Consider the following 11,127-nt stretch of genomic DNA (forward strand, 5'->3'; position numbering starts at 1 on the left):
CCTCTGCTGTTTTCAGAGTGAGGTATACTGTATGTGATGAATCCGGGGATTGTAGTGTTTTGTTTTTCTGTACAATGTGTTTCAGACATTATGACGATGTTGGTATTAACATGTTTGTTTATGTTGTAAATTTCTATTATTTTATCTTTGACATTTCCTTGACAGTTGATGTGTAGAATTTTAATGTGTTTAATCATTTTGTTGTGCTACTTCCCTTGCATAAATTATAAGTGATAAGTGATGTGGTTTGAGGTTGGGAAGGTGGAAATAGTTTTTGGCCAGACTACAGAGAGCCTTGAAGGACTCGTGTCTTGGTTCGAAAGTGGGGAATTCACTCAGTTCAATTAACATAGCTAGTAAGTTTGTAGTGAATTCGGTAGGGTTGAAGGTGTGAGTTGTCTTTGTACGTGTAGCTTCGGCATATGTGCGCGTTGTTTGAGGTTGGGTGGCTGTGTTTGTGGTCTGTAAAAATGTTGGAGTTTCTAATTGTGGTTGTTTTGTGGTATGAGTTGTTAAATGAGTATTGAGGGGCTGTGTGTTGGTGTTCATATTTTTAAATAGAATTCTGTTTCTGGTCTGTGTGTATTTGGGACAGCCTTTGTAACTGGCTGCATGAGAGCCCTGACATGCACATATCATTTGGTTGCGCTCATTGATGCACTGAGCGACCTCGTGCGGTCCTTTACATCTTATACATCTGTCTTTGGTCATACAATTAACATTAGTGTGTCCGAACTTTTGGCATTTGTAACATAGTAGGATTGGTTTTGTGATGTGGTTGTTCTGGTTCGATCGTGTGTTTTTTAAAGAATGGGAAGCAACTGTCTTTTAGTAATTTGTTTTGTTCACCTTTCGTGTTTACGGTTTCTTTGACAAGTGGAGTTTTTTTGTTTCGTTTTAAATGAGATTATTCGTTGGGTTTTTGTTATGTCGTAGCCTTGCATTTTAAGTTCTTCCGTGATTTCGTTATCTTCGATGTCAAAATCGACACCTATGATAACTACAGTTGGTTGTGTAGTATTGTTTTTAGGTGTCTGGATCGTGGCTCTGACTCCGAAGGCATCCTTGGGCTAATGAGCCAAAATGTGGGCGAAGTCGTCTGTTTTGTTTGTTTGTTTGTTTTGGAATTTCGCACAAAGCTACTCGAGGGCTATCTGTGCTAGCCGTCCCTAATTTAGCAGTGTAAGACTAGAAGGCAGCTAGTCATCACCACCCACCGGCAACTCTTGGGCTACTATTTTACCAACGAATAGTGGGATTGACCGTCACATTATAACGCCCCCCACGGTTGGGAGGGCGAGCATGTTTGGCGCGATGCGGGCGCGAACCCGCGACCCTCGGATTACGAGTCGCACGCCTTACGCGCTAGGCCATGCCAGGCCCTCGAAGTTGTCTGATTATGTACATTTTATCACAACTCTTCCGTTGGGAAGTCGTGTGATATCCTTAAAAGTAAATGCCTGGGAAATATAATCTCAGGTGTTTAACAATCGTTTTGTGTGGCTGAAACGGTGGGATGTGTTATTGGTTTTTAGCCTTGTCTATGTTTGTGGTTGTGTCGTTAGTTTCGTGGTTCTTAGAGCTATTAGAATTGTTTAAAACCTCACTTACCGTAGTCTTTTTCCTCCTTTGTCTCCGTTTTTCTGGGTTATGTTCTCCATCTTTAGTCGGCTGGCTGGTTTGTTGGTCCGGTGTCGAATCCGAGTTTTCACTCTCTGAGGCATTTTCTTCAATTGTCTTATTCAGGATTTCTATTATATCTTCATTTGACATGGCTTCTCTTGTTGACCTCGTAATTTTCTTGTTATTTTTTCTGATTCTGACACTTTTACTAGTCCTTATAACGACTGAAGGGTTGCCTTTTTAGAAAAACTAAAAAAAAAAAAAACAAATTCAAATAATTGCTTGTCCTCTACACTATTCTTTCTAGTGCACACGTCCCTTTCCCTTCCTGACCGACCTACTCGCCGCCGACCGAAAGCACCTCCTCGCGGAAGCTTCGCCAGACCAACTCTGCCTACCTTACACAAACCATGCCATTTGCACAGGAAATCACCGACGGACGAGTACCTCCAAAACGCCACATTTCCTATACGCCCGATGGAACACGGGACTTGAAGTCTCTCTTCAGTTTGAAGACTGTCGCGAGAAAGTTTTTAAATTAATCGGTCCATATTAATTTTCTGTTGAATGTGATGCCTGGAAATTTGATGGTGGTGGAGAATGTGTCCAGCATTTTAAGTTTGAATTTTGGAACGGATTTATTTTTCCGGGTGATTTTTCGCTTGAACATTATAGTTTGAGTTTTGGTTGTGTTCAGTGCTACTCGCCAAGTACTAGGCAGCTACTCTGTTAAGGGTGGTTTGGACTTTCGAGGGAGCCAGCAGGGCTTCACATAACTTGCTCCATACTGTTAAATCGTCAGCGTATTGAGAGGCGTTGATATACGTTAGCTTCGGGAAGGAAATGTTATTAACATACATGATATATTCTACATATCTGAGTACAGAACCTTGCTGAGAGGTAAACGGTGTGAGATGTTGCAATATTGATTTTGACTTTGGTTGTTCTGTTGTCAAAGAAGCTTGAGATCTATCTTGTTAAGGTTGGCGGGAGATTGAATATAGGCAGTTTCTATTTATATCTTTGATATTTTAAAAATCAAAGTTTTTAGCTTAATTTCTGTAACACGTATCTTGTAAAAGCTAACTAAGCCTAAAGTTACCATTAACCGACTTAAGTCTTACCAAACAATTTGACTGTTATGGCGAGATAGCAAAGAAAAAAATATTTTATTGCAAAGAAATTGATGAAATTCAAAAAATATGCTGTTAAGTTTAACGTTTCTAAAAAAGTTGCAAATGAGAAAAATTGACACCAACCTTCCTTAAGGTAAAAGTGAACCTTCAGGCAACCAAAAAAAATAAAATATATCATTAAAGTATTTTTATATGTGACACACAAAACATTTAAGCGTTCTGTCTTTTTATGGCTAATACACAAATAGTTCGATATCTTAGTAAATGTTTGGCCTGACATGGCCAGGTGATTAGAGCGCTTGACTCCATGTTACACCAATCATGCTCGCCCTTTCGCCTGTGTTGATGTCATAACGTGACTGTCAATCCCACTCTTCATTGGTAAGAGAGTAGCTTTAGAGCTGACGGTGTGTGGTGTTGACTAGGTTCCTACCCTCTGTTCTTACACTGCTAAATTTGGAACAGCTAGCACAGATAGCCCGTATGTAGCTTTGCGTGAAATTAAAAGCGAAACGAGTAAACAAACTCAGTGATTTTTTATTAGCGATAAGATATAGACTCCATTGTTTTCTAATTTGAAAAAGTAGCAATGGATGTTTATAATTTTAAAGTATCCATCACATCTTGATATCTTCATTTAATGTTAATTTGTGATGAATTTGGTGTGGTGATTCGTGGTACAGAGAACAAACCACAACAGTGGCTTCAAAATAACACCAACATCATATCATGTTGAACTGATAAAATCATATTTTCAGTTATATTTATCAACAATGCAGGAACTGTTTTTATTAGCTGTTGAAATGTTCCACTTGACAGTCTCTTATTCAGTAACAGTTCTATATCCAGAAGCTCTTAATAGCTGGAGAAAGATTACGTGGCCATATTTCCTGGTGGGGAAAACAAATGTTGATGTTGTCATTATTATCGTAGGAGAACCAATCACTTATTTAACTTAACCTTCATAAACATGCAATTGAAATAGCTTTACACAAGCTAACTCTTTATGACTGAAGTATATTTCTTAACAAATATGCCATGAAAAGTCTTTCTGTGTACAGAATTGCTCATTAGAGCATAATATTTTAGGCCTTGTTCATGTTAATTTCAAATGCACTAAAGGAATTCAACAGGAACAGGAATAAAAAATCACACACAGACCAATACTTTTCTGTATTCTGTATTAAATAAAAAGAAATAGTAGTTATTAATACAATATAATTCGTGCTAAGGAAGTAATATTTATTTTAAGCTGTAAACTAGTGTTATGACCCCTATTAGTACAGTGGTAAGTCTACAGATTTACAACCATAAAATCAGGGATTTGATTCCCCTCAGTGGGATTAGCAGATAACCAGATGTGGCTTTCCTATAATAAAACACACACACTAGTGTTATGGTCTTTTGTCTTGTTTTTATATCCATTATGTAAAACAGAAAATATTTTCTTTTAGTTCAACAATTTAATAATTTATTTGAATGTAAACTGATATGTATCTTCAATTTTGACAGTTACACTATTCCCACTTTCAGAATGGTTAATGCTAACTTCTTGCAGGAAATATTTGCCACCATTTTGTATAAGGTTTCTTCAGTCCCCCTGTCGAAAAAAACATGCATATTTCCCCTTATTTTAGAAAAGGTTTCCTCATAACAAGGCCATTCATCTACCAGAGACATATATTTATTTTAGTACCTTTAGTTCAGTACACATAATATTTATATAATAGAATAATTAATCAAAACAACTGAAATATAAAGAAAGTATATAGAACGTTGTTCATTGAAGACAATATTTAACCACCTATTCAAAGTCTGAGGTAAGTCCGTAAATATAAAAGCACTTGGTTTTTTATTAATAGCAATAAAATATACTATCTATGTTTAGTACAACTCAAACAGTTTTATAAAATTAAGGCGTTCGGCTCGTAATCTGAGGGTTGCGGGTTCGAATCCCCATCGCACCAAACATGCTCACCCTTTCAGCTGTGGGGACGTTGTAATGTGACAGTCAGTCCCACTGTTTGTTGGTAAAAGAGTAGCTCAAGAGTTGGTGGTGGGTAGTGATGACTAACTGCCTTCCCTCTAGTCTTACACTGCTAAATTAAGGAAGGTTAGTGCAGATAGCCCTCAAGTCGCTTTGCGTAAAATTAAAAAAATAATACATTACTACTATTTACAGATAAGATTTTAAACTTATTGTTTTTAAAACAGAAAAGTATATAAAGAAGTAAAGCAAACAGTTATATCTTCTAGTTACGACTTGTGTACCAGTTTGCTGCTGTCAAAGGTGGCTAAGCTTCTTCAGTGTAAGTATATCAACAAATGTGGGGTTTTTGGTATTTAAAGGTCATTTGTCTCTAACCTTTTAATAAAGATGTGTAAATCCTTCCATTGTACACTACAAATATTAAAATGTATGGTATGACAAATATGTTTAATATTCAGTTCCAGAATAAAGTGAAACTGATAGGTTGTAATTAAGTGACAAGATAGACTTGTAACTAATACTGATCTTTATTTCTACATTCATAGTTCTTTTAATGCAAATAAAAATCATAGGCCAATTAACTCGTAATTTTTTTTATTTTTAGTAACTTATGTAGTTGTAGTTATACAGAAAAAACATGTGTTTGGAAAATATATCTAGATAGAACATAAAAATCCAAAACGTTATTTATAAGTAAGAGAAAGCCTAAAACAAGTTGTGTATATATTTCATTTTCATAATGGAGTCATACAATAACATTAAAGTAAGTTTACAGCCTAATGTTCTTATCAGTATAATTTACCGGATCTAAAGAAAAGTAAGCCTTGATTTATAGTATTTAATTGATTGATTAAGCCAATAGTAAGCAAATACTACATTTTGTTTGCCCACGGGATGCTTCTTTAGACTTAAATCAAGCTTTATGTATAGGAGGTTGCCAATTAATATCGCTTTACTTTTCGAAGACCAAGGTGTATGTCTTGGACAACAAGTTCTACCATTATTGTTTGTTTGTAGATAACCACAAAGCTATACAATGGTCTATCTATGGTCTGCCCACCACTGGTATCAAAACCTGGTTTGTCTTGTAGTTTGTTGTTGAACAAATACTTTTTTTTCACTTTATTTTGTAATTCAAGTTTGAAATTACTGTGCAATCCTCATTAGGAGACTTAGAAAATAGTGTTGCACTATAAATGTATAGTACACAAACATAAATATATAAAATCAATAAAATATGTCTTATATCTTGTAAAATATGAAAGTAACTCAATATTATAGGTACTGCTAGCATTTAAAAAAATGATTAATATTAAACACTTGCTTTTCAAAAACAAATATATGTTTTCTTCTATAATGTCTTTTTTGTTTTTTACTCTTGTTGTTGGAATAGTTCATTTCTGATTTAACATTTACAGGATTAAATATTTTAACCTGTAAACAATAAAGCATTATCTAACTCAGTGTTTAACACTCAAACACCATGTATGTTCTCAGTGGTGTGCTGAAAATCTCAAAGTTTTTGATTTGTTGAGTTTCACATACTTGTCTATAGTCTATAACTATTCTGTTATATTCAGACACTTTGTATCCACCCAAGGGAAATGAATAATAAAATATTTTATTTATAAAATAAACATTTACTTAACTAAAGTAAAAACTTTATGTTTATAAAAAGTATCAATGTAAAAGTAAATCAACATAAAAGTTAAAATAATGTTAATTAATTTTACAAAATAAAACTTTTAATAATCATGACTTTATCTTGAACTGTTTGAAAACCATTAGTGAATGTATAAACATAAGATTAGTGATTAAAATGAACCAGTCAATATTTGTCAGTATGCTGCTCTATTAGTGATTGAAATGAGCCAGTCAGTATGCTGCAATATTAGTGATTGAAATGAGCCAGTCAGTATTTGTCAGTATGCTGCTATATTAGTGATGGGAATGAGCCAGTCAGTATTTGTCAGTATTCTGCTATATTAGTGATTGAAAGGAATTAGTTAGTATTTGTCAGTATACTGCTATATTGTGAACAATTGTATACCAGCATTTCCCTATATCTGGAATTATTTATCTTAGAGTGTACTGATACTTCTTTACCATCTTTTATCTCACTTCCTTTCATACTAGCACTTCTATTTTTGTCATTTTAAGGTGAAATTGAAAAGCCTCTTTACATAGTATTATTGTGTTAATATGATTTTAACTTTACTACACTAGCTATAGTAATGTTCTATTTTTACAATGACAGTGTAATATCTGTTAACTTTCTAAATGTTACATGTGTAAAATTGTAACAATATTTTCCAAATATGAAGGAAGAGAAATTTCCACTATATAATAAAGTATTTTGTATTGGTCATTGTTGACCATGTAGTCAGGTCTGTTACCTGGCATTTTCAGGCACCCCAGTAGATGCAAATTATTAAATTAAGAATGTTAGCCACAAACAATAAGTAAAACATAAAGCTAACTCACACTACAAACCAAACTGAACAAAGGTATTCAGATCCTGTGACAACACAGTTATATGTGTTCACACTATAAACCAAACTGAATCAAGGTATTCAGATCCTGTGATAACACAGTTATATGTGTTCACACTATAATCCAAACTGAATCAAGGTATTCAGATCCTGTGACAACACAGTTATATGTGTTACTTTTAAAGAGATCAATACTACTTCGTTTCTCCTTTTCCTGGGCATGAGATCAAATTGTGACTTTAATAACACATGTTGTTTATAATCATACTTATTCTTGTGTCTTTCTCTAGTAAACTGATATGACAAAATAAAATGTACAGAGACATTTATGTTTAAAAATATGACAAGAGATTTTCTCTTGAACACTGATACAAAAACTTACATCAATGAACTTGTAAGAAACAAATCCAACCAAACAGCTGTAAGAATTAAAGTATAAAAACTATAACCTGTTTTCAAAGTATGTTAGGAAGTAGTGTATAAGAATTAATTCACATGTTTAAAAACATACTTTCTAAAATGTGGTACAAACAACTGGATTAACTTCAACACCTATCATTATGGTATCAACACTCTGAAGTATAAAATTTTAACCAGTTATAAATACATACAATACACAAAACTTTATAAATTATCTTCATCTATTTGTCCTGATTTCTAACTTTAGTGATGTTTTATTTCATGATCTGCAAAATTCAGCTAGACATTTTAACTTCTGCTCTAAACAACCTATAAACATTAAAATTCTACCTTGCCTTAAAAAGGTACTAGCATTTTATATGTTGGTAATGTTATTGAAACTAGAATAAAAAAAAAAGACATTGCTTTATCATCTGTCTACAAGTTTAACTGTCACAGAATGCTCTGTTCTTTGTCAAGAGGAGAATTCTTAGCTCTAAAAGAACTAGTTAGTGATAAGGATATCAAAGTTACTTGGCCTGATAAGAGTGCTGGATTTGTATTTATAAACAAACAGGATTACATTGACAAAATGAGACAAATTATACAAGACATGAATAAGTTTTAAGTATTTAAATAAAAATGTAATTAAACATTCAAAGTGTAAAACTGTAATGTATACTTAGAAATTTAAGAAGAAAAATATCTGATAATACTTTTAATGTTAAATATGGCCTTCACAAACTCAATTTTAGTTACCCACTCACACCAATCCTTTCCAATACTGAGAAACTTGCTAAATTTCTAATTTAAACCTTCTAATGATTAATGCATGTATTGTCAAATATTCTTTTTATTTTGCTTGTCCAATGTCTTAACTTCTGGACACTGTCCAATGTATTATGACAAGTATGGACACTGAATCTCTTTTTACTAACATTCCTTTAGAAAAACCTGGCATGCCAGGTGGTTAAAGCACTCAACTCATAATCTGAGAGTCACAGGTTTGAATCCCAATCACACCAAACATGCTTGCCCTTTCAGCCGTGAGTGAGTTATAATGTGATGGTCAAGAGTAACCCAAGAGTTGGCAGTTGGTGGTGATGACTAGCTAAATTCATAATTTAATGGAAAAATTAATCTTTTCTTAATTGATGGCACACATTTAAACAAAGTAAGGTCTATTAACTCAGGTGTAGTGGTAGGTTTATTAAACGAGATCTAGACAGAGGTGAGGAAAATTGTAGTAATAAAATAGGAATCATAATTGACAGGAAAACATGAGTACATTTTAAAATATATAATTAATTGTTCCTATTGTAATGATAGGAGTATTAGAAATGAAATTGATGAGTTAAGAGCAGTTCTGAAAACTGAGAATTTTGATGGTATGGATATCACTGAGACACAGTTGGATATTAACAATTTCTATGAGAGAATTTTTTGAAATACCAGTCTACAAACTGTTTACAAGAGATAGAGTACTGAAAAAGAGGAAGAAATAGTTTTAAATGTGAGGAGTGAATTTCATCCTACTGAGTCAGAGCAAAAATAGCAGTTTTTGCTATTGTTTGAGTCAGTTTGGGTTAGTGTTAATGGGATTTCTTATAGATCACGAGGTCAAAAATTGAAAATGAATGAAAAACTGTATAATGAGATTAGATTGGTAGCTGAAAGAAATGTTGTATTATGGGAAATTTTAATTTCAGGGATATTGATTGGAAAAATTTTGAGTCTGAGAATAAGGGAGAGGTTTTCAAAAACTGTTCAAGCTTCTTTTATACACAAACTGATTACAGAATCTACAAGAGAGGAAGAATCTACAAATTCGGGACGAATAGCAGACATAGCCCTCGTCTAGCTTTGCGTGAAATTAAAACTAAACTAAATTTAGAACGATTGATAAGATTTTCACGTCACGATTTTAAGCATAATAAAATGTAACCAAACTTCAATTGAAACGATACATTTATTTAAAAAGTACATTTTATAAAATTCTGTACGTGATGGGTTGAAAACAAAATAGAGGATATTTTCAGATTCGGTATACAGGAATTACTTTTGAACTTGTAGATATTTCAATACAGTAAAACCCTTTATAACGTCGAATGAAACGTGCTACATGGAGTCTGAACTATCACTCGACTCTTCAAGTACTTCATTGTGAATATACTAAGTACTACTGCTCTAGATTTCAGTAGATTTTTGCGATATTGTTTTGTAATTTTTTGACCAAATTATATTGAACAGAAGTCCATAATTGTGTTAATATAGTTTTTGATACCTTTCATTCCAGGCTAATTTAGGATTTATAGTTATTGCTATAACTACTTGAAAACGCTACAAGCATTTGTCAAGTTTGTTTGTTTATTTATTTTGAATTTCGCGCAAAGATACACGAGGGCTATCTGTCCCAAATTTAATAGTGTAAGACAAGACGGAAGACAGATAGTAATCACCACCTTGGGCTACTCTTTTACTAGAGAAAAATTGGATTGACCGCTGCATTGTAACGGCTGAAAGGGCGAGCATGTTTGGTGTGATGGGGATTTGAGCCCGAGACCCTCGGAGTACAAGTCGAGTGCCTTAACCACATGGCCATGCCCGAGCATTGTGAAAAGTTGGATTTATACTAGTGAACATATGTTAAGGTATCCAAAGGTAAAATCATATCCATTATGATAAGAGGTAAGATGCAGTGTTAAGTTTGAGGCAACTAGATATAGTTCAAATACACGATAACTTATTGCGGAGGACTCCAGACACTGGATTTAATTAGTCTGTATAAAAATGGATCTTTAAAGCTTTAAAATTAATTTTGAGATTAGGAATCTCACAATATTATTAAAAATAAGTTATAGAAGTAAATACAAAGTGTAACAAGTAAAACAAACGTTGAACTTATCGCTTTTCATGTTTTTATTATTTTTAAATAATTTCTGGTAATCTTTTCACTAATTCGTCACCTAGCAACCAAAAATAGACATGACAGAGGTTTTGTACAGCACAACATGAAACTTTTCGGAAAGTCTTTCGATGTCCAAAGTCTTTTACTATCAGTTAAAATACTTAATGCGTGTTTTAACGTACAAGGTAATAGTAGTAAAACTGCATTAAGTTTACTAACAGTAGAGTTAGTACTGTATTTACTAGGGAGTGCTAATGCCAAATTATATCTCATCAGACGAAACAAGTACATAATAAAAAGTGTAAATAATGCTGTATAACAAGTCTCTAGCCATGAATATTTTATCAAATGATTTCAGCTTATCAATTTTTTTCTCTCTATTGTAAGCTAAATAATAAATTGATAAATACATAACTAGCTTTTCTTTTCCTATATTTAGAAACTGAGACATTTGCTGTGGTCTAAAACTCCGTAATTTTCAATCATTTATTACATTTTCAATTACTTTTTTATTGTCTTTTTAGCTTTCAAAAACACAAGAACAAGAGTTTGGTGATTAATTTACAATTATTTAAACTT

General features: G+C 33.2%; 1 long non-coding RNA gene across 1 annotated transcript; it reads left to right on the forward strand.

The window, feature by feature from the left end:
• Positions 1–2,076: 2,076 nt before the first annotated feature.
• On the forward strand, positions 2,077–7,117 carry LOC143243922 (uncharacterized). The gene is made up of 2 exons (XR_013024814.1): positions 2,077–2,523; positions 5,016–7,117. It is a non-coding gene; the product is annotated as an uncharacterized LOC143243922 (long non-coding RNA).
• The last annotated feature ends 4,010 nt before the right edge of the window (positions 7,118–11,127 follow it).

This window comes from Tachypleus tridentatus, chromosome 2 (genome assembly GCF_004210375.1).
Source record: "Tachypleus tridentatus isolate NWPU-2018 chromosome 2, ASM421037v1, whole genome shotgun sequence".
Taxonomy (NCBI): Eukaryota; Metazoa; Arthropoda; class Merostomata; order Xiphosura; family Limulidae; genus Tachypleus; species Tachypleus tridentatus.